Consider the following 26,461-nt stretch of genomic DNA (forward strand, 5'->3'; position numbering starts at 1 on the left):
GAACCACTGGTTTAGATAATAATTCATTAAAATTCAAAATGATTCTTCATATTGTGCATGAAAAGACCTACAGATTTCAAGAATCTTTATTTGGTGGGAGGGGAGAATGAATGGACAGGGTTGAACAAACTGAGGGCCATTGGCCTCATGTAGATCCCAGGGCAGTTTCTGTGGCCACAGGGCCATTGGGGATAAAACTACCCCAAAATAATGTCTTGTGGGTATAGTGGACATGTCCACATGTTTGGAATCATTCTGATCCCCCCACACCCAAAATCAAAACAAACTTTAGTGATTTTTTAAAAAAGTTATATTTGACAAAAATGTCTCAAAATGGTCTTTAGAAGTCCAGGAAGGCCCCAAAATATGCCCCCATGTTCTATAGAAAATTTGGGAGCGAAAATGTTTTTTTAAATGAGTTTTTGGCAGGAAAAGGTGCAGCCCTTCAAAATTTCATGGGACTAATGCAACCCCTTGGGCTTCCACAGTTGCTTACCCTGTTCAAAATTTTGTGGCTTTTATTATTACAAACTCTGTGTTTGGTTCATCTTAGAGTCACTCTCGGTATAGTTTGAGTATTGGGCTACCACTTTGGAAGACCATTGGATCACCTGAGCAAATAAGAGGAAAGCAATGGGAAACCTCTACTGAATAAATCTTGCCATAAAACCCCAATGATAGATAGGTTTTGAGAGCAAAAACTGGAAAAGAGAGATTTTAGCAAATGTTGTTTGTTGCATGACAAGCAACTATGAAAAGAATAGAAGTTGTCCCCAGTTTTCATGTTATCAACCCTCCATAGCAGAGGCTGGACTGGATGGTCCTTGGGGTCTCTTCCAACTCTATGAATCTACGAAATAGGCTCACCATAAGTCAGAATCAACTCGAAGGCACATAACAACAAGAAGTAACAATCCTCACATTTCCTGTATGCTATAATACTAGATAATCCTTTAATTACATTAAGTGAAGATACTAGAAACATTAAAAAGACAAAAGCTTGCACTCTGGCTATCCAAAAGCAGGAAAAGAAACAATTCGGTGGAGTTGAAAGTGCTATCTCACATTATCCTTTACCACTTACTGGTCTGACCACCACATTGCAAACACAGGGAGAGAAAGAGCTTTATAGGTCATAGCAGAAAATGTAACTGAATTGTTCCCGTCCTTCACTTTTGTCAAATTGATGGGTTTCCCTCCCTCCCTCTTTGTCCTCTTGTGTTCATGGTTTCAGATTGGACTTTCAAAATGGCTCTGTTATGAATTATGATACATAGTGATTTATTCATGGCATTGAGCCAAACAATCTCCATGCAAATTAGCCTCGGTGGCAAAAGGTGAAGGCCAACTAATCAAAAGGCCTGGCTGTTGTTCGGCCTCCCTTTCTTATCACCCAGAAAGGCTGATGGCCCCACATATCAATGAGGCCTCGTAACGTTGATAACGGTATTTTGCTGTTATGAAATTAATTAAAACCCAGCTTTATAGCTCTCTCCTGGGATTAGGTGGGAAAGTGATTGTTTTTCATATTCATCCATTCACAAGCCATGATCTCAATGAGAACAGAATTTATACTTTTAATATCACCCAGCAGTGGTGCCTCGTAATTAGACCATGCACAACTAGAAAACAAAAAAACTGAACATTAGTTGAAGCTGCCATATACTAAGAGAAGACATTAGTCCATCTGTCAAGTATTGATACACCTTGTTTTAGGGCATTGTGATGCACATTTTGACTGAAGATCAAAGTACAGGTAGAGCATCTGTTATCCATAATTCTAAAATTTGTAAACTATAGGTGACTTCCCTGGATACCTGGCATCCTCACAAGGACATCTATTGGATAGGTCTGATAGGACTTTCAGTTTAACCATATCTGGGAGACTGCATGATACTGACTCTTGATCTTTTATGTCCCATCAAAGCAAGCAAAACATTTTGTGAAGACAGGTGAAAGGCCTCCTCTGGTGTGTAACCATGATTAATGCCTTCCTATAGAATCACAAAGTTGGAAGAGCCACCTAAACCTTCAAGTCCTATTCCATGATTAATAGAAAAAAATGCAGCTAGAGCATTCCCAGAAAGTAGCTGTGTAGCCTGTTTTGGAAGCCATCCAGAGAAAGAAACTCCACCAGCTCTCAAGTTAATGGATTCCATTGTCTAGTAGCTCTTACAATCAAGATGTTCCTTCTAATAAAACCTTCTTAAAACCATAAGACTTAGTTCTGCTATCTGGTGTAGCAGAGAACAAACTTGTTTTCTTCTGTTCCTCATTGTGATGCCCCTTTAGATCTTCTAGGTATTTTAGATACTTTTTATAATTGGTATAATCCCTAATTGTTGCCCAAAGCATCTGAAGCCAGTCATGATACCACTCATAGAATCATAGTTCTGGAAGAGACCCCATGGGTCATCCAGTCCAACTCCCTGCCAAGAAGCAGGAAAATTGCATTCAAAGCACCCCCGACAGATGGCCATCCAGTCTCTGTTTAAAAGCCTCCAAAGAAGGAGCTCTCCTCACCAGGCTAAACATAACCAACTTCCTCGAGCATTCTTCATATGTTTTGTTCTCCATATCTCTTATCTACCTTGTTGCCCTTCTCTAACATGTCTCTATTCTTGGCTCTATTTTGATATCAAATTAAAACATGCCTTTTAATATTAAAGCCTTTGGCATCTAACAAATTTAATTCAACATGAACATGTACATGGTTTTAGCCATTTAAATTTGCTTTAATTTGTCAAACAGTTCAATATGTTTCTGAACTGCGAATTATGTGCTTCACATTTGAGATGGCTTAAATTGATTATCCACTATGACAGCTGTGGATATAGGGCAAGTTGGATATAAATATATATACAAACAAATGTTTACTGGCAAAAGAATATTATATTTCTTTGGCATGTATTCCTGGATATACATATACCAGGCCACATTCAAAGTAATGAGCAAATGTGAGACTTTTCTTTTCCAGAATCAGAATTAAGAGAACTGTTACAGAAGATGTCAAGGCAGGCAACATTGACAATTCCCTCTTCTCACGGCGGGACTCAAGGATGTGAGAGGCTAATAGTCAAGCCGGCTTAGAAAGAACTGTCAGCCACAACTGCCTAAGTGCCGGCAATGTGGGGATTCTAACAAGGAACTCACACTTCCAACGGTGAACAGTGTGACAAGTATGCAAAAAATGAAGGAGAGGGTTGAGGTGTTCTTTTTTTAATTAAAGCACACAAACTAGAGGAAGGAAGCAGCGTGTGAGCTCAAAAATAGCACAGTGGACTAAAGTCACTCAACACATTTTATGTCAGTATTGCCTGGTTTCTAAGCCTCCATCTGCTTATGCTGGATCCAGTGGGGGCTGGGACCTTGGATTCCATGATGTAAGGCAGCAAAAATGTTCTGGTTTTTAATCCAAACAGTAAAGGAACTATCTGGGATACCTTTGTTGCTAATTGGCATTAAGTCAACTGCAATTTATGAATGAGAGTCTTCCATGTTCCCCTGTCCTCAGCAACCCTATTAAGGTCTTGCAGACTCAAGACTGCAGCTTCCTTAACTGAGTCTATAATGCATTCTTCCGCTTTTTCTATTGCATTCCACCTTACAAAGCATTATTGACTTTTCTACTGAGTCATGGCTTCTCGTGATATGGACAAATTATGACAGTGTCATCTTAGTCATAGAATCATAGAATCATAGAATCATAGAATAGTAGAGTTGGAAGAGACCTCAAGGGCCATCTAGTCCAACCCCCCGCTAAGAAGCAGGAAATCGCATTCAAAGCACCCCCGACAGATGGCCATCCAGCCTCTGCTTAAAAGCCTCCAAAGAAGGAGCCTCCACCACGGCCCGGGGGAGAGAGTTCCACTGCCGAACAGCCCTCACAGTGAGGAAGTTCTTCCTGATGTTCAGGTGGAATCTCCTTTCCTGTAGTTTGAAGCCATTGTTCCGTGTCCTAGTCTGCAGGGCAGCAGAAAATAAGCTTGCTCCCTCCTCCCTATGACTTCCCCTCACATATTTGTACATGGCTATCATGTCTCCTCTCAGCCTTCTCTTCTGCAGGCTAAACATGCCCAGCTCTTTAAGCCTCTCCTCATAGGGCTTGTTCTCCAGACCCTTAATCATTTTAGTTGCCCTCCTCTGGACGCTTTCCAGCTTGTCAGCATCTCCCTTCATCTGCGGTGCCCAAAACTGGACACAGTATTCCAGGTGTGGTCTGACCAAGGCAGAATAGAGGGGGAGCATGACTTCCCTGGATCTAGACGTTATTCCCCTATTGATGCAGGCCAAAATCCCATTGGCTTTTTTAGCTGCCGCATCACATTGTAGGCTCATGTTTAACTTGTTGTCCACGAGGACTCCAAGATCTTTTTCGCACACACTGCTGTCAAGCCAGGCGTCCCCCATTCTGTATCTTTGATTTCCATTTTTTCTGCCGAAGTGAAGTATCTTGCATTTGTCCCTGTTGAACTTCATTTTGTTAGTTTCGGCCCATCTCTCTAGTCTGTCAAGATCGTTTTGAATTCTGCTCCTGTCTTCTGGAGTGTTAGCTATCCCTCCGAGTTTGGTGTCATCTGCAAACTTGATGATCGTGCCTTCTAACCCTTCGTCTAAGTCGTTAATAAAGATGTTGAACAGAACCGGGCCCAGGACGGAGCCCTGCGGCACTCCACTTGTCACTTCTTTCCATGATGAAGACGACGCATTGGTGAGCACCCTTTGGGTTCGTTCGCTTAGCCAATTACAGATCCACCTAACCGTAGTTTTGTCTAGCCCACATTTTACTAGTTTGTTTGCCAGAAGGTCGTGGGGGACTTTGTCGAAGGCCTTACTGAAATCTAGATATGCTACATCCACGGCATTCCCTGTATCGACCCAACTCGTAACTCTATCGAAAAAAGAGATCAGATTAGTCTGGCATGACTTGTTTTTGGTAAATCCGTGTTGACTATTAGCAATGACCGCATTTGTTTCTAAGTGTTTGCAGACCACTTCCTTAATGATCTTTTCCAGAATCTTGCCTGGTATTGATGTGAGGCTGACCGGACGGTAATTGTTTGGGTCGTTCTTTTTTCCCTTCTTGAAGATAGGGACCACATTCGCCCTCCTCCAATCTGCTGGGACTTCTCCTGTTCTCCAAGAACTCTCGAAGATGATTGCCAGTGGTTCTGAAATAACTTCCGCTAGTTCCTTCAATACTCTTGGATGTAGCTGATCTGGCCCTGGGGACTTGAATTCGTTTAGAGTGGCCAGGTGTTCCTGGACAACTTGTTTCCCTATTTGGGGTTGGATTTCCCCCAATCCTTCGTCCATTCCATGTTGCTGAGGTTGAAGATGGCTTTCTTTTTGTGAGAAGACCGAGGCAAAGAAGGCATTAAGCAGTTCTGCCTTTTCCCTATCCCCTGTCACCATCACCCCATCTACTCCTTGCAGTGGCCCTATCGCCTCCTTTTTCTTCCTTTTTCTACCAACATAAGCAAAAAAACCTTTTTTGTTGTTTTTTATGTCCCTGGCAAGCCTGAGCTCATTTTGCGCTTTAGCCTTGCGAACCTTTTCCCTACAGGAGTTGGCTATACGTTTGAATTCTTCTTTGGTGATTTCTCCCCTTTTCCACTTCTTGTGCATGTCACTTTTGAGCTTTAGCTCAGTTAGAAGTTCTTTGGACATCCATTCTGGCTTCTTTGCACTTGTCTTATTTTTCTTCTTTGTTGGCACTGTTTGCATTTGCGCCTTGAGTATTTCACTTTTGAAAAACTCCCATCCATCCTTAACTCCCTTGTTTTTTAATATCGGCGTCCATGGAATGCCGCTCAGTAATTCCTTCATTTTTTGGAAGTCAGCTCTCTTAAAGTCCAGAATGCGTGTTTGACTTGTCTTAGTTTCAGCATTCCTTTGTATTGCAAACTGCAGGAGCACATGGTCACTTGCCCCTAAGGATCCAACCACTTCAACTGTATTGATCAGGTCTTCCACATTTGTTAAGATTAGATCAAGAGTTGCTGATCCCCTTGTTGCCTCTTCTACCTTCTGGACCATAAAATTATCTGCAAGGCAAGTGAGGAATTTGTTGGACTTTGTACTCTTGGCTGAGTTTGTTTTCCAGCAGATATCGGGATAATTGAAATCGCCCATGACTACTATATCTCTTCTTTGTGCCTGTTTGGTCAGCTGTTGACAGAAGGCTTCATCAAGTCCTTCATCCTGACTCGGAGGTCTGTAGTAGACACCCACGACAAGATCTTTTTGAGTCCCGGTTCCCTTGATTCTTATCCAGATGCTTTCAAGCTGGTTTCCCGGATTACAGTCTTGCATTTCTTCTGCAACGTAACTGTTTTTGACATATAAAGCTACTCCCCCTCCTCTCCCCTTTGTTCTATTTCTGTGAAAGAGGTTATAGCCCTCAATGGTTAAATTCCAGTGATGGGAGTCATCCCACCAGGTTTCAGTGATGCCTATGACATCGTATGTGTGGTGCTGTGCTAGGAGTTGGAGTTCGTCTTGCTTATTTCCCATGCTCTGAGCATTAGTGTAAAGACATGTAAGCCCCTGTGACCTCCCCTCGAACTGTTTATTTGGGATTATTGTGCTCTCTGTACTTGGTCCTTGCTGTGTTTGTGCAGCCCTCCGTTTAGCCTTACGGCGGTTCCCTGTGGTCGTGGGTAATATAGTGTTCGCCAGGCTGTTGTTCCCCTCCCCCAGTGGATTTAGTTTAAAGTGCGCCTGATGAGGTTTGTGAGTCTGTGTGCAAAAAGATGTTTTCCTACTTGTGTGAGATGCACCCCATCGCTTGCCAGTAGTCCATCCTCTTGGAAGAGTAGACCATGGTCAAGGAAGCCAAAATGCTCCTCTTGACACCATTTTCTGAGCCAGTTATTGACCTGTACTATTTTTCCGGCCCTTGTAGAGCCATGTCCTACAACGGGGAGGAGGGATGAAAAGATCACATGTACATTATACAGTTTTAGCTTTGTTCCCAGAGCTCGAAAATCATTTGTGATCTTTTGAAAAGTATGCCTAGCGGTGTCATTGGTACCTACATGAATCAACATAAGGTGGGGAGGGTGATGGGGCTTTAGGAGCCTGCTGAGCCTCTGAGTGATATGGTGTATTTTTGCCCCCGGGAGGCAGCATGTTTCTCGAGCCATCCCATCCGGTCTGGAAATGATGGCTTCCGTTCCTCTAAGGAGGGAGTCACCTACTACCAAGACCTGTTTCCTTTGAGGATTGACAGGGTCCCTTTTGTGCAAGACAGTGTGTATGTCCCCTGAAGAGTGTTCCTGTTGAAGTGAATCATGTAGGTGTAAAGTGTTGTCCTCCTCCTCAACATCCCCAGTGCATTCATCAATGACAATCCATTGAGATACATCCGAGAGCCCATTACTCTCCCAAGGATGTTCCTGTTGCTCCTGGTCTATGATTGGGGATGGAGCATTTGCATGATTACATAAGTGTGACTGTGGTGATGCACTGTCCCTGTCAGGGCTATCCCCTGCGCATTGATCCAGGATGGTCCACTGAGTGGTATCTAAGAAACTGTGGTCCTCCACAAGATGTGTTTCCTGATTGTATGTTAATGATGTAAGAATTTCAAATCTGTTGTGTAAATGCAGCTGAGCAGAGGAGTTCTGTGGAGGCTGCCTGGTCCTGCGTCTCCTTCTATGGGTGACCTCCTTCCAAGCCTGAGGGTTGTCTACCTTTGAGTTGATCTCCCCATAAGGTTCCTGATCATGGTCTTGGTGGTGTTGGTGTGATGCAGGCTGCTGATCTACAGCAGCGTGTTGTGCAGTGTCCAAGAAGAGCTCGAGTGCCTGAATGTCCTTAAGGGTCTTAATACGGTGCTCGAGCTGTTGGATCCTCTGCTCCATCAGAGTCATCTGTTTGCATTTGGAGCAGATGTAGTTGTCTAGTTTTTGTGTGAAAAAGCGGAACATGCCACAGCTGGTGCATGTGATGGGAATGTTTTGCTTTTGTTGCATCTCTTGGTGAGCGTGGTGGCCAAGTGGGATCTTTGTACAGTTAAGTAATATGCACGCACTTTATGTGCAGACTGCAACAAACCACGTCTTTGTGTATTTGTTTATGTTGCTTTGTTTCCTGTATGTACTGCAAAGGATAGTTAGTAAAGGTGCCTTAAATAAAGCAAATAAAGCTTTCCCAGAAACTCAATTAACAGGGGACAATGCCTGCTGTCAATCAACTTAAGTACCTGGCTCTCTTTCAACACAACAGTCACACAACAGTTAGACTTTGACCACAGGAGCCAAGCCCAAACTCAGTTTAAAATCTTAGCCAAATCTTAGCCAAATCCTACCTGAAGCCAGGGAGCAAAAATGTCCTCCTGCTTCCTCTGCTTCTGCGAGAACCAACTGCCCTTCTGGGATCAGGCTCTGGCAGAAACTCACACTGGCAAATAAAGCTTTCCCAGAAACTCAATTAACAGGGGACAATGCCTGCTGTCAATCAACTTAAGTACCTGGCTCTCTTTCAACACAACAGTCACACAACAGTTAGACTTTGACCACAGGAGCCAAGCCCAAACTCAGTTTAAAATCTTAGCCAAATCTTAGCCAAATCCTACCTGAAGCCAGGGAGCAAAAATGTCCTCCTGCTTCCTCTGCTTCTGCGAGAACCAACTGCCCTTCTGGGATCAGGCTCTGGCAGAAACTCACACTGGCAAATAAAGCTTTCCCAGAAACTCAATTAACAGGGGACAATGCCTGCTGTCAATCAACTTAAGTACCTGGCTCTCTTTCAACACAACAGTCACACAACAGTTAGACTTTGACCACAGGAGCCAAGCCATCTCACCTTTTAAGGAGAGATTAGCCTTGATTTGCTGTAGGACTCACTCCTTTACCTGCGGAACTCTTCTCTAGCACCACCTTTCAGGTGAGTTGATTTTCTTCCTATCAGCTTACTTCGTTGTTCAGCTTTCACAATCATAAATACAAATTCGAAGCGTAATGGTCTGGACAAGATATCCTAGTAGCCAACATAAATTCAGCACCTTAGAGAGTTCCTTTCAAATTTACTTTACACACTGAAACAATTATGGTTCAGTGCATTGGAGCTGTTTTGGGCTGGAAAATCACCCCAAGAAGCAAAAAAATAAAATAAAAAATGGGTCAAATTACTTGTAAGACTGTGTGGGGTCCATTGGCTGCTCTTTTCCCACTCCTGGTCTAAACTAATGGTAAAGTGTGGCATAAAGAATATTATTGGATTGTTCCTTCCTGGATTCCTTACTGTTGGCTACACTGATTGGAACTGATAGGGCCTATAGTAAAATCTGGAGTTTCGTAAATTTCTGACAGGAATCCTCTTTTAGTGACAGCTAACCAGAACCAGAACTTCATAAAATTACTTTTTTGGACAATAATAATAATAATAACAACAACAACAACAATAACAACAACAACTTTATTCTTCCATCTCCCCAAAGGGACTCAGGGCAGTTTACAGATGGCACAAAGTGCCTAAAAACAACATAAAAATGAATACAGTGTAAAATAAAATAAAATAAAATAAAACACATGTAACATATAACACATCAATTCAGTCTCTTCAGACAACTCCAGAATCTTCCAGCCAGCATTACCAGTGATAACAGAGAGTCATAGTTGTCTCACTTCTGCTTGAGGTCTAGGCTATTTGGCAGATTATATATCCTAATACAAACCTATCTCTGCCCTGGGCCTAAGAAAGGCTTTTCTGTCAGTCCCACCACCATTGTAAGCACAGTTTTTGGGCATGGGATAGAGAGCCATCTCAGTGATTCTCTATGGAACTACCTGTCTAAGGAAGCCAGAATGGTCCCCTCTGGGCTGTCCCTTCAGTGGTGAGCTTAAACCTTTTTATTCAGGCAGGCTTGTAAACAACAACAACAACAACAACGTTATAACCCATTTCTCCTTGAAGCTTGATTCAGAGTCCAACAGGGTGAAATCACAACACAATTAAAATGCATTAGACTACACGTGTTCACCATCCAAGTCTTGATCAGGTCTCCGTCTCATGACAATAAAGCATCAAGTTCTCACACAGCATTCACTGGGGCCATTTAAGTAAGCAGTTCATGCTGTGATGTGGTTTAAGTGTTTGCCGAAGTTTTCTAAATTAACTTGCTAGTGTTTGATAGTGCACATCTCCAAAACAGCATGTGTGGGGCTTTGGGTATAATTAAATGTGATTAACATAATTACATAGGGATGAATGACTTGTGATGCTCCAGATGCTATCCGAGCTCAGTGCTTCCTGGTAGTGCTAATGGTAAGTTGCTTCCTTTATATGATTCTGCAGGGTTGCTGAGAGGATCAAAGATAGAGTACTTTGGGATGGAGGCCCACTTCAGTAATTTCTCACCCGAGTAGCAAAAGGGAAAGACTGTGAAACTGGCCACACAGGCACACAAATACATATACTGTATCTTTGTTGGGGGTAAGTGAAATTGCTTAAATGAGCAGTGTAATTCTATGTCAACCATGCACTGTCAGAGGCAAAGGATTAGGGGATCAAGAAAAAGCCAGTTTTTGTAGGCTGATTTTAGAGATCTTCTGAAAAGATGATCTGTCAACAGAACTTCTCTATTGGATTGGAACTACTTGGAGAAGAGCCCAAAGGGGAATGTAAAAAGACGAGGAGAGCAGGAAAAGTTAGTTGCGCCAAATTTAAATCTATTACAGACCAGGTACTGAAAGTAAATAAACAAGCCAATAAACCAATAAAATAAACAAACCAACAAATAAACCAACTCTGGTTTATTGTTCTCCCTTTTGCATGTCCAGCAAACACCCAAACAGGTGGCATATCTTGTATATTGTAATAATAGAGAAGCATGTACATTGGTGCTGCAGCATGACTAAGGTTCTTGCAGTTAAAACACTCAAAGAAAGCACCTATGTGTTCAGTTTTTACAGTTGCCTGCACAACATTTATCCATCCACCATAAATGTGGCAAGCACTGGCTAATGCGTTTTTTAATAAATGGTAAGTGTATACCTTTGCTGATGGTAAAACCTTGAATTGGCTGTGATGTTGCAGAGTTGTTTTTCTCCTCTCCCCCCCAGCTGCTACCAAATCATTTGCAGTTCAGAAAAGGCTAATGGAGTCATAAACAAAGCACAGATGCCACTGTGGCTTTTTATTGTGTCTCATTATAGGAAATGGTTTTCTAGATACTGCTGCCACAGAGGAAATGGATGCCTGTCAGAAGTTGTAGGGATAAATAAATATATTATTGTCCAAATCCTTTGAAGTTATCCGGTCTCTTATATACCAACTTGCTTGGCAGTTGTTGCAGATCTGACTGAATACTATCAGTATTCTCATCACGATCTGTGACATGATTTGGCATTTCCATGCCCTTAGAGAAACAAGCCAGTTCTAATCTAGGAACCTGTTCACTTGTTCTATAGTGCCAAATTAGAGCACTGTAACTACTGTGTTTTCCCGAAAATAAGACAGTGTCTTACATTAATTTTTGCTCCCAAAGATGTGCTAGGTCTTATTTCCAGGGGATGTCTTATTTTTCCATGAAGAAGAATTCATATTTATTGTTTAACAAAAAATGAACATTTATTATATACTGTACAGTAGTTGTCATCACAAATCAGCATAACCAGATAAACTGTGAATCCTATCAAGAATTTCTTGTTACTACCATTATTTCCATGTACAACTGGTATGTACATTTACCAATTCTGCATGCTCTAGTGTTCTGTTTGGCAGACGATGGGCATGCTTCCAAACAAATACTTTGCTAGGTCTTACTTTCGGGGGAGGCCTTATATTTAGCAATTCAGCAAACCTTCTACTAGGTCTTATTTTTTGGGGATGTCTTATTTTCGGGGAAACAGGGTATGCAGTGTGGTGTATAGGTTTGAACATTGGACTACAACTCTGAACGCCAGGGTTCAATTCCTCACTTGACCATGGAAACCCATTGAGTGACCTCTCAACACCAGAAAACCCCATGAAAGGATTGTCATAAATCAGAAATAACTTGAAGTCTCATAACAACAATGCAGATATTTTTGGATTACACTATTGTGTAACCAATCACACAATGGACAAGATAGCCGTGAAGTATAGCCATTGAGCAATAGTTTACAGGCCCACACTGATAGAACCCCCTATGCAATGTAGCTGCCTCTCCAAAAGCTACATTAGAGAACTTGTGCACAAAGGTTGCATAGCCTTTGAGAAAGTAAATTGATACCACCATGAAGTCACTATAGGATTCCATGCCTAATCCATATCTGGTTCAGAAATCTTTACAAGTGATCTCTTAAACTGGGAATACCACCAAAGTGAGATTCCTCTTTGTGATTTATAAAGCTCTGGATGTTTTGGGTCTAGAGTACTGCACTTTTACCTATGAGCCTCTCTGGGATATTTTGGGGATATATTCATCTTGGTTTTATCAGCTTCACAGGCATATTTGGTGAGGATGTGAAACAGGGCCTTCTTGGTTGCTGTTCCCAGGCTCTGGGACTTCTTTCATAAAGAAGATAATTTGGGGCTATCCTTTCTGCAAGTGAAAAAGCTGAAAGGTTATTCTAGTGAGCTGTTGAAAATTGACTGTTTGACAAGAAAATGATTTTTTTTAAGAAAGTCTGCTACACTTCTGTGTCTTTTGCTTTTTAGTGGATACACCTTGAATGATTTTTAATTCTATAGACAACTTAATGTAATTTTAAACAAAACTTTACATAAGATTTTGTGTCTATGTGTTTTTACTGTCTTTATTTTATCATCTGTCTTGAGCCCTTGCTTTGGGGAGAAAATGTGATTTTACTAAACCAATACAACAAAACACAACTATTTAAAAATAATAAGAACATTGAATGAGCAAGTAGCATCAATCTTGGGACCTATCAATCTTGGAACTTGAACTTCATTTGTTGCAATCTTTTGGTATCCTGGAGTTTGGTGAGGCTCTACAGCCGTCTGCCTTATAATCCTAAATACTCCTTCATAAATGGTAAATCCCACAAGTCCACAAGATGAACCATAGTGGTATGATTAAATGGAACTGGGAATGGAGGACCAGGGGCTCTTCCACATAGCCATATAACACAGAATATCAAGGCAGAAAATCCCACAATACCTGCTTTGAACTGGGATATCTGAGTCCACACTGCCATATATTCCAGTTCAAAGCAGATAATGTGGGATTTTATTCAGCTGTGTGGAAGAGGCCTCAGAGACCTAAAACAAGGGGGGTATTTCTGCTGCTTGCCTCCATTTCAGACTGCAGTTTTAAGCCTCTAGGCCGAACATTTTAAACTAAACCAGATTGATGACTCAGAACTTAAGAATACGTGTCACGTTGATTATTGCAGCAGTTCAATTAAAATTGCTGGGACAAAGAGATGCCTCTCTGATGCAATCTCAAAATTACATTTGGCATATTGACCTTAACTTAGCATTCCTCTGTATGCAACAGGTGTTTTGAAACTGAAGGAAGGAAGTCTCCTACATAGCTGGGAAGCTGGTGCTCTCTAGTGGTGGTTTGCTTTAAATGGTGGTTGCTGCAAGTTATGCAATGCAGTATTTATTAAAAGGCTGTTATTATTTGCATCTTCAGTTTGTGTAAGTATGATTATATTTTGCATTTTAAAAATGTTGCCTTGCTCCCCAACAGCCAAAATCAGAAAAATCAAAAAGGATGCTGGCACTGCTTCTTACTCCATGAATAAAAAGACAGGTAAAGGCAAACCTTCTCTGAAAAAAATCTGCCAAGAAAAACCCAGGATAGGATCACCATGGAAATGACTTCAAGGCTCACAACGACAAAACTATTTTACTGTTCCTGCATGTGTCCTTACCAGTCTTTCCTGGTATGAAAATAAATGGATGCTGTAAACACAGGCCAAGTAAAACAAAATCAGAAAGCTTTCTCTTTTGTTTATAGAGTTTGAAATGCTACTCAAATGACTTTTTGTAATGAGCAATACATTATTCATGAGTAACATTGAAGTATGAGTATTGTTGTTGTCTTATACATACTTCTTCTATGGAATCAATTTCAATCCAGTTTACGTCCCCAATTGATGGTTGCAGAAGACGTACTCTTGTGTGGATGTTTGTTTTCTGTAAATGTATATATGTTTGCTTCTTCTGAATTTGGTGGCAGTATTCTTCAGTTCTGCATTTAATTGCACATTAGGTTGCACTCCAGGCCCTAAAATGCAGAAGAAATCAGGATAAAAGGAAGTGGGGTGGTGGCTACATGACATTTGCCAAAAATGCATGCTGGGATCACATGAACAGTTGAAAAACGTGTTAAAAAGGTGTGCTTAAAATCCATTTTTGGCCAAAAATGCACATATTTGCATGACTGTATATCCCTGCACTCAATAAAAACATGTGACTTCATTGCTATATACCGGTGTGGACTGCTCCAGCACATGTGTACATTTTAAAATCTTGAAACAGCTGATGAGGGCTGTAAATAAATTGAACCATTGACACACAGGTGGCAAAATAGAAGCACAATTGGAAAGCAATTCCCATGAGAACTCTCTGCAAACATTCCTTTGTTCTGATGTTTATGAAATTAAACAGAGCTTGGATTTTCACAGTGGGCATCAGCATGCCCACTGTGAACTGGAGGCTGGATCTACACAGCCCTATATCGCAGAATCTGATCCAAGATTATTTGTTTTGAACTGGATTATATGAGTCTACACTGCTATATAATCTAGGATAAGAAGACAATCTGGGATCAGATTCTGGTATATAGGGCAGTGTAGATCCAGCCGAAGGCTAACAACTGGGAAGGTCACAAGTTTGAGATCCACTATCCTACATAACCAGATGCTTCTCAGATGTCCTTTGCTCCCCATCAACCACTACATGGCCATATTGCATTGAGCAGCATGAAAAAGATGGGTTTGGAGTGGGTTTTAGTGATTAGGTGGGAGAAGTAGAGAATTATAACCTCTGCAAGCACCAAAAATGAATTATGCAGACATAGATTGTACTAGCTTTTGTGCAGTTTTTCTGTGTAGTGAGGCGACAGTATTGGTGTTTCCCCATGTCTGCAGAATGACCCTTGACTTATCCATGGATCATATAAAAAATCATAATTTTGGCTCTCAAACCTGCCCTTGACTTGTATGTGAGGGCAGCCTATACTTTTGCAGCAGAAAGAGCATGCCAGTATTATGTATCAACTACTGGCCCAACCCCCAAAACAATGAAAATATCATTCACCTGGTTGCTCCAATTGCTGGCAAAATAGACCTGCTTCTTTTCAAGTAGCAGATAGAAGAGATGTTACAGTCATGGCAATAGTGTCACAGTTGTGACTAAGAGGTGACTAAGAATATGAAATGGTTATAGATTAGTAAATCTAAACCAGACAATGCTGTTTCCTGCACATGAAGGGCTGTTTTCTCTGTAAAACAACCACACACAAATTTTGCAAAGAACAAGTCTCTAAATGCGAATCACTTTCAGACACTCTACAATTTTCAAAAACTACCTTACATTAGGGAGCCAATTGCTACAATTACTTATTGCTTCCTTCAAGAACTAAATTGACTGAAGAATTATATCCCTAGTGTGTATGCATCTGGTTCACCAATTAGGTTCATTACAATAACAAAGCCTTGCACTTAGAAATTTCTAGCATTAACATTCTTTAGAAATGAGATTTGATTTTAAAAAAAACCTTCTCAGCATATGGTTATTATTAATATACCCTGGAAGCAAAATATATTTAAAAAATAAGGAAAAGACAGGGGAACATAAATACAGAGAAAACAATTACCTCATTTCAAAGTTTGACACCACTTGAACTGTCATGGCTTAATGCCATAGAACCATAGGAATCGTAGTTTTATACAATGGCTCTGGTACTTTCATTTTGAAGCAGGGCTAGGCAGTTTATCATAGAAACATAAAGTTGAAAGACACTTCAATGGCTATCCAGTCCAACCCCCTGCCATGTGGAAATACATAAAGTAATAATAATATACTTTATTTATATTCTGCTCTATCTCCCGGAGGGGACTCAGAGTGGATTATAGGTACATATATGGCAAACATAAAATATCGTTATACAATTGACAGAGACAGACAATACATAAACAGAGGCGAGAGTTCCCTCTTTTAATCTCCAGCATCTGGCTGTGCTCAACTTAGCCATGAGGAAATGCTGTTGTTTCATTTTCCATGCTGAGGACTCCTTTCCTGGTTGGATTTTTGCTGTCATATTTTTCAGGGTGCCTTTTACCTCCTGACAAAGCAGTACCTATTTATCTACTTACACTGTTGTTTTCAAACTTTTAGGTGAGCAGAAGCTAGGCTGATGGAGGGGAGCTCACCCTGACCCAGGCTTGAACTGCCAACCACCCAGTCAGCAGGATCCTCTACAGCAGGCAGTTTAACCCACTGTGCTAGCCCAGCCCAGGCATATAGCCAACCAGTCTCTGTTGAAAAACCTCCTGGGTCCCATCCACACTGCCATATATTCCAGTTTCAGAATGCAGATTAACTGCATTGAACTGGATTATATGGCACTGTAGACTCTAATGATCCAGTTCAATTTGCATTATATGAGTCTGCACTGCCATATAATCCAATGTGGTTCAAGCTGTTTTATTTGAGTCTACTCTGACCATAACAAATGGCTGTGTAGAAGGAGGCAGCTCATTCCTTTGCTGAACTGCATTTACCACCAGGAATCTCTTTTTCTGACGGTTGAATCTGTTGCTCTATGTCCTGGCTGCTGAAGAAGCAAAAAACAAGCTTGCTCCATCTTCAACATGACATCTCTTTAAATATTTATACATGGGTATCATGCCATCCCTCTATTTTAGCCCCCGGTCGCACAGTGGGTTAAACCCTTGTGCCAGAAGGACTGCTGACTTGGAGGTTGGGTTGCTAACCTGAAGGTTGCCGGTTCAAATCCAACCCAAGGACAGAGCGGATGAGCTCCTTCTATCAGCTCCAGCTCCATGTGGGGACATGAGAGAAGCCTCCCACATCAAAACATCAGGGCATCCCCTGGGCAATGTCTTTGCAGATGGTCAATTCTCTCACACCAGAAGCAACTTGCAGTTTCTCAAGTCGCTCCTGACATGAAAAAAGCCCCTGAAGATTCCCACTATTCTTTCAAAGTTACTTAATTTCATTTTCTTAAAAAAAAACAGTCACCATTTTTAAAAGATGTTTGGGACACTTTTACTTCCAACCACATAGAGTGCTCCAAAAGGTGCCAACATGTGGAAATAATCTCATTCTACACCAGACATGGGCAAATTTCAGCCCTCCAGGTGTTTTGGACTTCAACTCCCAGAAATCCCAGCCATCATACTGGCTGTTAGGAATTGTGGAAGTTGAAGCCCAAAACACCTGGAGGGCTGTAATTTGCCCATGCCTGTTCTACACCCACAACACCAGACTATCATGCAAATACCTGTTTTTCTGCAGTGTTTCCCTTAAAATGGTGACAGGTAGTGATGTCATGTCATGCCCTGCTGCCATTTAGAAAGCGTTTGCAAAGGGAAATTGTGGTCTTCCCATGACCTTGTAGCACCTTAACTTCCTTCTTGTTTACAAGTTTCACTCAGTGCACTTTGCCCAGTTCATTTTATGTTTTTATTGCTGTGTTTTTCATGTGTTTTATAATGATTGTGATTTTTTTAATGCCTTTTAAATTTATTTGTGTGTTTTTGTATTTGATATATATATGATATATATATCAATATCACGCTATATCTGTGAGCCGCCCCGAGTCCCTCTGGGAAGATGGTGGTGGGGTACAAAAATAAAATTAATATTATTATTATTATTATTATTATTATTATTATGATTACTATTATATGGACTTTCTGTGTTGGGGTGCAGCGTGGAGGGAGAGTGTTCTGGAGGGGAAACTGAACCCAGGCAGTTGTTCATCCCTGTTTTAAACCATCATTTCTGCTATCCATAAAGTATCAGCCCAGTGAGTTCTTTTCCAGACATTTACTTGGAATGTAAGATCGAAAATTTGAGAAGGCTTCTATACCTTTAATAGTTCTGTAGAAGAAGGAATTTCAGCAGCTGTTCCTCATCACACAAGATGGTAACAAACAACACCTGCTAAAGAGTACTTCTCCCTGAATTCAGTAGGGTTGGTTACTTTTCCTTCATCGTCTCACTTTGGCTCATCTCCTCAGGACTGAAGATGTTGTTCTTCTCTCTGCATCTTCATCATCATTTATTGCTCCATTCAATCCAGATACATGTAAATGAACTGAGTAATATGAGCACAGAACAGAAGAAATGGTCTCCCTTGATCTTCTGTCTAATTTAATCACCTCAATGATTACTGCAATGTCATGAACGGGGGAAACAAACAAATGTGAATCTTTATATTGCTGTGAGCTCATTCATATTGATATTTATTTATTTATTTATTTATTTTAAAAGGCTCTTCTTAAAATTTTCTGATGAGAATATCCTAAGCATTGGATAAGAATTTACAAACAACTTCAAATCTATTCATAATCAAGATGCAAAGCTTTTTGAAACAAAAATGGAATTAGTGAGAAACAGAAACAGATGTGCTCATCTACCCAGACTTTGAGTACTAATGTTGAGACAGAGTTGCTACCTTTCTTTTCTTTTCCCCCTTATCTGTATACCTATATGGCAGGTAGATTAGCCAGGGACAGTCTCTATTAATCTGTCATTCCACTTTTTCTGCTAGTTTTAAAATGTATAGCTTTGGATAGCATAGGGAAGGACCAACACTCCGAGGTGTTTGTTTTGCTGTTTGTGTCCCTGTTGACAAGATTTCACTTCACTTTCTGTCCCTGTGAGAATTGGATTTAGAAACATTTGGTTTGTTGTGGAAATAAGGATTGTTTAAACTTGGGACATCTTTTCCTCATGAATATTCTTTCTGGGGTGAATGTTCCTTTTGAGGGGTAGATTTTTCTCACTTCCTGCTGATACAACCTCTATTCTTAACTATTATTCATTTGTAAGTCTGATGTTTGTAACTTGGGGACTGCCAGTATTATATATGTATCTAGTTCCAGTTTCTATGTATGGTTTAGAGAGCTGGAAAATCAAGAAAGCTGAACAAATTTTAAAAAAGTTTGAAATGTGCTGGAAAAGAGTTCTGCACTTACAAGGCAAATGGCTCCTAGAGCAAACCAGGCTGGAACTCTCGCTAGAAGCCAAGATGATGAAACTAAAGCCATGCATTTTGGACATACCATGGAACACTGTGATTCACCGGAAAAGACAATAAAATGCAAGTCTGTAGGAAAAGAGGGAGACTACATGACTGATGGCATGATTAAATCAAGGAAATCCCTCCCCCCCCCCACCTCATGGTGCGTCATTTTCGTGTGCCAGGAGTACTCGGATAAGTTTTTTGGAGGAAATGGGGGGGGTAGATGGGTTGATCCAAGATGACATTTAGCCAGCTAGCTACACACAGACACCTCTGATGGAAAGCCCAGGGTTTGCATTGGGGGTGGGGACAGGAACCTGGAAGGAACTGGGTTAAAATAATCCAGTTCCTCCCAGATTTCTGGCCTGTCTGGAAGAGCCCTGATTGACCTTGGGCAGATCACACACTCTCAGCCTATAGTAAGATCACCTTAGGATCTTCATAAGTCAAGTATGACTTGAAGGCACACAACAACCACAACAGTCAATAGTGGAGGGTCTGGTGGTATTTTCAGGGGCTATACTTACGAAACATATCTTTACTGAGTGGAGTCTAGATCCTCAAAATTTAGATCCTAAATGTTGTCAGTAGGAATGTTAAATGAATTGGTTTAGCTTTCTGTCATCTTTGAATGTTTAAACTTCAAGTTCTTTCCTTCCTGAATGTCCTATATATAAATTTTGGCAAATTCTTATAAAATGAACGGAAGCTAAGTTCGTCCCTGTTTGTACCAGCAAAAGGTTTAACAGGCACAGCTATTCTCAGCATGAAAAAGAACACCATCTGAAGAGCTGTTATGCTGAAGACTGAATAAGTTTGTTTTCTGCTCTCCAAGGATTGGACCACATCCACAGGGGAGAAATACCTGTCAAGCCACATTGCATTTTTGTTCTTCCAGAATCCTCCCCAAATCTAAGCGCTGACATGGGGTTTAGATTCTTTACTGAAACAGACTTTGAAAAATCTTTTAAAAAATGCTCTGTTTCAGCTGAAAGTTCACACACTTGAAATTCCAGTTGATATTAAGCAAGCATTTAGCATTTCACTGATTCCTGTGATTATATTTTTTAAAGCCAAGCTGCTGTGGCTAGTAAAATTTTCATCCCCAAACATGCAAACCTTGTCTCTGTTATGCAAAGCCTTCTATTATTCTAGATTTGGGTTAGCTCAGAGACGTGTGAAGTTGATGTCAAGAAATGGACCCAAGTGCAATAAAAAGCTAATGCATTCCTTTAATCCAACACATTATCTTTAAGCAAAGATTGGTTTCTCCCCTTTTTATTGCAAAACCTTGATTTTTGCTTAGTTGCTATAGCAAGTTGCCATGGTAGCAGCCGCTATTAAAATACTTTCAACTATTTATTTTAAAAGGGAGGAAGAGACATTGAAAGCCTGCTAATACAATGGATATTATACAATTTCTTCGCTCTCTTTAAGAGGAACATGCATTGCAGGTGATATTTCCAAGTTATTCCATAGGCTCAAGTTATACATAAGGTAAAGGTAAAGGTTTCCCCTGACGTTAAGTCCAGTCATGTCTGACTCTGGGGGTTGATACTCATCTCCATTTCTAAGCCGGCGTTGTCCGTAGACACCTCCAAGGTCATGTGGCCGGCATGACTGCATGGAGCGCTGTTACCTTCCCGCCGGAGTGGTACCTATTGATCTACTCACATTGGCATGTTTTCGAACTGCTAGGTTGGCAGGAGCTGGAGCTAACAGCAGCCGCTCACGGGGTTTGAACCTGGGACCTTTCGGACTCCAGCTCAGTGCTTTAACGCACTTCGCCACCTCAAGTTATACATAACCCAAGCAATATGAACGATTTTACTGTGGCCAGCTTTAGGTTTTCCAGTAGACTCTGCATGTTTGCCATTCTTGAACCTGAGGACCTATGTTCTATTATGGTTAGTGCTTTGCAATGGAACATCAAGATACAAGTCCCCATTGAGCTTGGATGACCTCCCTCACTAGGAGGCACTTGTGAAGCTAAAGTCTGAGGCTGGCTCTACATTGCCATAAAATGCAGTTTCATAATGCAATTTAACTGCATTGAATTGCATTATATGGTAGTGTAGGCTCATATAAAACAGTTCAATACATTAGATGAGTCTACTACAAGATAAGGAAAAACTTCTTTTGTAAAGATTCTGCCAAGAAGTTTACCCTGGGCCATCATAAGTCATAAATGACTATCAGAGGGGCAGGGGAAATCGTGGGGAAGCAGAGGGTACTATCAGGCTCTGTTTCCTTCTGTTGGGGTCTGGGGTCTTTCATCCCACATCATTTCCCCATCTGTCCTTGCTTCCTCTTCTGCTCCTCTTCCCTTTGTCAATGAGGAGTCCCACATGAAGTAGTCCTGCTTCTGATAAGTTCCTTAAGGTACACACTAACAACCGTAATGATCAGCTCAAATGTTTACCATTGTGTCTTTAGTGCTGGTACCAGAAATACCACTTCTCCCATGTATCCACCCTGGATGTCAAAAAGAGAGGGTTGATGAACAAAAAATGAATTAAGAGAATAGACATAACTGTGGTTCCCCACCCATATACATAGGGTGGTATCAGTTTGAATATAATGCTGTATATATATCAATAGATAAGAACAAGGGATGCTGCACCCATTATGCCATATTAGAGTACCAGTTGGTGTAGTTTAGCACTTTTGTATGCTCAGGCTGTTTTTCCTAAGTATAAAAACCAGTCCTTAACTGGTCACTGTGATACAGTAATTTCTTGTGCCACCTCAGTTGGAGAAGCCAGATGAAAGTGCCAAGTCCTTTAAGAAAAATCTCAATCTCACATTCTGATTAAACCAATGGGGTTTCCTTCTCAAAATTGAGAATTCAGATTGCCCAGAGATTGCAATCATAGCAGCCCAATGGAAGTAAATGCGATTTAAAAATTCATTAAATTCCTGTCTCAAATGTTTCTGACTTCCTAGTGTTGAAATGCAATTAAATTTACATTGAGAAAATATATGAAATGCTGTATTCAGAGCAGCATGTTTAGAAGTACTGCTAATGATAGAACTGTTCATCTAAAACTGGAGACAGCCAATAATTCTTCTATTAGTATTTTATTGAGTGTTTTGTATTATAACAAATACAATATGTAAAACAATGCCATAGGTTCATAAAATCTTTTGCCATGTGATAAATATGACTTAAATCCACATCAGAACCCCTAAAACTATAGTGACAAATGGCACAGCCTCCAAATAGGTTTGATTTGTCTGGATTAGACCAGTCTTTATGGCAGGAGTCCCCAAACTGAGACCCGGATTTGGCCCTCCAAGGTCATTTACCTGGCCTCCACCCATAACTTTAAACTTAGGATTACCCTAAGTGTGAAATAATTTGATGGCACACCACAACAACAGTCCTAATTAACTTGACTCTCTCATTCACCGAATCCCCAAAAAGCTATAGGAGTTTAATTATAAACTCAGCAATTGGGAGCAGGCACCCCCTTGTACTGTGCCCCTAAAACAATTAAATTGTGTGTTAGGTGTCTTCTAGGTATTTAAAAACTGTATTTTGAATTAGGCTAACTAAACTAATCCAGCCATCCCCAACCTGCTGCCCTTCAGATGTGCCAGAATACAGTATTTGTTGGCAGGGGATAATGGATAATCCAATGGATTTAGAGACAATAGCCTTCAGGAAGGAAGAGCTATACTGTGTTTTCATAAATACACCAGCCTTAGGAAGAAAAGGCTAAAACCTGTTATTGTGTCTTGGCACAGCAAAAAAGAACATGAAATTTACAAATGTTGTTTTTGAAGCTCAAATGGGAAGTCGCTACCCGGTGACAGGAATGCAACAGGGTAATATGGGGAGAAATCTACAGGGAATTTCCCTGGAGTATTTGTCAAGACCCTAGCTGGAATGGTCTGGCCTTAAGGAACACCATATTCTTCTATGAACACATGATTATTTGTTAATACCTTAGTTAACAAATAAGAGTATGATGAAATCTGAGAAGCAGGAGAGAGTAGCATAGATATTTGTCCTGCTTTATAGGCAGCAGTCCCATAATTGAAGAGACGTTTAACCCAAATCCAAACCTTCCTGTCCTAAATGGTTGAATGTGACTATTTTCCAAAAGCAAATACAAAATCTATGAAAACAAAAACAAACAATAAGTCATAGGAAGACTTGGGCTCCGATAGTGATTACACAAACTGCAGAGCCCTGATGTGCATTAAGGGCTTCTTTCAAACAATTTTTATGGGAGTTTGTTGTCTGACCACCATAGTTTGAAGCTAGCTGGTTTCAAACTTCATTAAATGGTCAGTGTAGATGAGGCCTGAAATTGTTTTGGAAGCAATTACAATTCTACAATGTGAACAAGCTTTTATGTTCTTCAGATATATGTTCTTCATATAGTTGCCTATATGTAAAGCTGTCTTGAGTCCCCTTCAAGGTAGAGAAAGGCAGGATAGAAATATCGTAAATAAATAAATGAATAAACTTCTCATCATGTGAACATGCACCAAAATAGGGTGGCAGGGAGTCCAAAAAATGTCCAGATGTTTTAGCTATAAGGTTTGCCGTTGAACGCCTTATATTTTTTATTTTATTGTCTTCTTCTTGCTAATGATTATATCTGAAATTCTATTGATGCAGTAAGTACAACGATGTTGAAAGGTGTAGACAAGGAAGAATTGTGAGTCCAATGGCCACAAAAAAAGGCAAGACCTTGTAGAAATATGCTTCTTGGAGCTACCAGATTTTTTTCATGCCTTCCCTTGCCCCTGGTGCATCATGACCTTAGCAAAATTACAACTGCTAGTGTAGTGCAATAATATGTTCCTGGACACTGCATCTATTATTCTACCCTGAATGTAGCTTTATTTAATTTTATAGCTATGTCATAAATATACTTGTTAAACGGTAAATGCCAGCAATTTCAGTTGACTTACTTCCATAATAATAAGCATGATGCTGATACTTTGTTAGTTTTTAGTGAAATGTAAACACAACCCTTGCACCATCCTTGTGTGCTTTTTGTTCTGACGCACTAATGTCAATATTGCATGCAGGTCAACAGACAGAATCAAAGCCATTCATTTTACATATGGCAGCCTTATATGAATGGGATTTTCTCAGTGCACACAAGTTGTCAGGACAAGGAGAGGGGAGTACTCCTGTATCTATATATTGCTGCATGTGTGCACACTTCCACTTGGAGTTATGCTGAGTGAACAAATAGGGTGACTCGCATGAAATACCAAATCTATTTGCTTCACCTGAAAATTAAGGGATGCAGAAAAGAATTCTAAGCTTGTGTGACAAGCCGTGAGAGAGAACGCTTAAGGAATAAGGAAGTTGAGAAAGAACTAAAAGGAGTAAGAATAGCTGTGAATTCCAGCTCAACTGCTACTCTGATTGTTCTTCCTTTGAGTAAGTATCCAGACCCAGACTTTGTCAGAATGGAATATGTCATGGATTATTTTCAGTTCCATAAATTCTGATTAATTATTGTATATACATTGATTTAATAGATAGTGTTTTGGTAGTGGGGTATATAAAGGGCTTAGTGAAAAATAGAGCAAATGAGAATCCACAGTGGCACTGTGGAAAATGCTATTTCATAGTTTTCTTGCTATTTCCATGCAGGCACCATCTTTCACCATAAAACAACATTTATTCCCTAATTAATTAATTAATTAATTAATTAATTGAAATAAGTTGTTGAAACTTTCTCTAGTACTGAGTCAAGGAATGGCAGAGCAGGGATTTTCTGGCTTAGCTTCTGTAGTCCAGTGTTCGTACCACTATGTCATGAGGCTATCTGAAACTTAATGAGGTATAACTTCTCTCTTTTCACAGTATAATAATTATGTTACGTTTACTTTTTTAAAACATTGGGGGTGACTTCAGTTCTTAGTTAATGGACTTTATCACAAAAAACATGCTATTTTATTACTACTGTATCATACTTGTTCTGCCCACGCAAGCTATCTTGCGAGGGCCTCACAGTGAAAAGAGTTGATTCTTGGAAAATGATAGTTAACAAAGGCTTTAATAAGCAATGAAAAGATTTAAACTCCAACTCCCCCCAAACTTCTGGCTAAAAGTCTCTAAAGGGGGATGAGGATTGCTATGAAGATAGTCTTTGCTTACTCAATTTCTGAGTTTCTTCTTTCCTGGCCTTTATACTTGAAGCAAAGTGTCTTTCGTCCTTGGAGTTAGCTGGTCTTCTGTTCACCCATCTGGCTTTCTATTCATCAGCTGGGACCTTTGGCGTCTATCTATCAACCACTGATCTGTGATATTTGAGCTTGTTGTCATGCTCCACCCTTAGAGAGATTCTGAAGGGGCAGGGAGAGGTAGGCTTTAAAACAGTGGTTCTCAACCTGTGGGTCCCCAGATTTTTTGGCCTTCAACTCCCAGAAATCCTAACAGATGGTAAACTGGCTGGGGTTTCTGGGAATTGTAGGCCAAAACACCTGGGGACCCATGGGTTGAGAACCACTGCTTTAAAGGAAAAGAAGCTATCTATACTGACACCCCCCCCCCCCCACACACACACAGGACTATACATACAATGCTAATCCCCCTAACTAAAAAGGGGCTGAAATAGAGGTAAATAATGAGAGTTCTTGCAGAGGCATGACAATACTGTTGTTAATAGTGGATACATATCACGTTGAACACCTTAGGTATCGTACCTCTCTTCAGTGTCATGATTGAGCCATTTCACCATTCTGTGGTTATACAAGCAGACTTCTGCACACTCTTATAATCTTGCCTTCCTGCACTACAGCCCTTTCATCATAATTATTATTCATTACCATTATTGCACAATTTCAGTATTTAAAAAAAGACAAACATGTATATAAAATAAAAGCAGAACAGCCAGATCAGGAAAAGTAAGAGGGAGAAAGAGAAGAATCCTTTTCATTACATCACATTATTGCTGACATGCCAGCTCAGAAATGGGAGGAACTCAAAGAACGTATGAGATTTGGAGCTATGAACAAGTTTACCCATCAATAGCTAGGTCCAGAAAATGATTGGGGGGGGGGGGGGGGTTGAGAAGTGGCATCAGGATGGACACAGCATTGTATGATGGGCCCATCACCAAAGATGACAGTGCAACACAATGCAAGTTTGCATGCATTATGTGATAGTCTAGCATCTAAGCACAGTAGCGAAAGTAATTGAAGAGGGCTTACTAAAAATTAAATTTAGTCCACTGACCACTGATGTGTATTGGACTAAAATACATTAGTCTACTTCAGGTGACAAAATGGTTTTGGTCAGTCTTG

At 40.5% G+C, this 26,461-nt stretch overlaps 1 protein-coding gene and 1 long non-coding RNA gene across 6 annotated transcripts in view; one reads left to right on the forward strand and one right to left on the reverse strand.

Annotated features, from left to right (window-relative positions):
- LOC100566857 (complement component C6) overlaps nucleotides 1-26,461 on the forward strand; it is a 147,809-nt gene that overhangs the window by 94,017 nt on the left and 27,331 nt on the right. The window contains exon 1 of one of the 4 annotated variants that reach the window (XM_062972451.1): nucleotides 18,045-18,241. The exons of 1 other annotated variant lie outside the window; for it this stretch is intronic. The gene's annotated coding sequence lies outside the window, so the exon portion shown is untranslated. 2 more of the 4 variants (XM_016990880.2, XM_062972449.1) reach the window with 2 other exon arrangements.
- Nucleotides 13,896-25,509, reverse strand: LOC103277590 (uncharacterized). Of its 2 annotated transcripts, XR_505519.3 has the most exons (3): nucleotides 25,314-25,499; nucleotides 19,134-19,264; nucleotides 13,896-14,188 (listed from the first exon to the last, which is right to left on the reverse strand). It is a non-coding gene; the product is annotated as an uncharacterized LOC103277590 (long non-coding RNA). The 2 variants fall into 2 exon arrangements; XR_010003608.1 differs by lacking the exon at nucleotides 19,134-19,264 and having other exon boundaries at nucleotides 25,314-25,509.

Source organism: Anolis carolinensis, chromosome 2, assembly GCF_035594765.1.
Source record: "Anolis carolinensis isolate JA03-04 chromosome 2, rAnoCar3.1.pri, whole genome shotgun sequence".
Taxonomy (NCBI): Eukaryota; Metazoa; Chordata; class Lepidosauria; order Squamata; family Dactyloidae; genus Anolis; species Anolis carolinensis.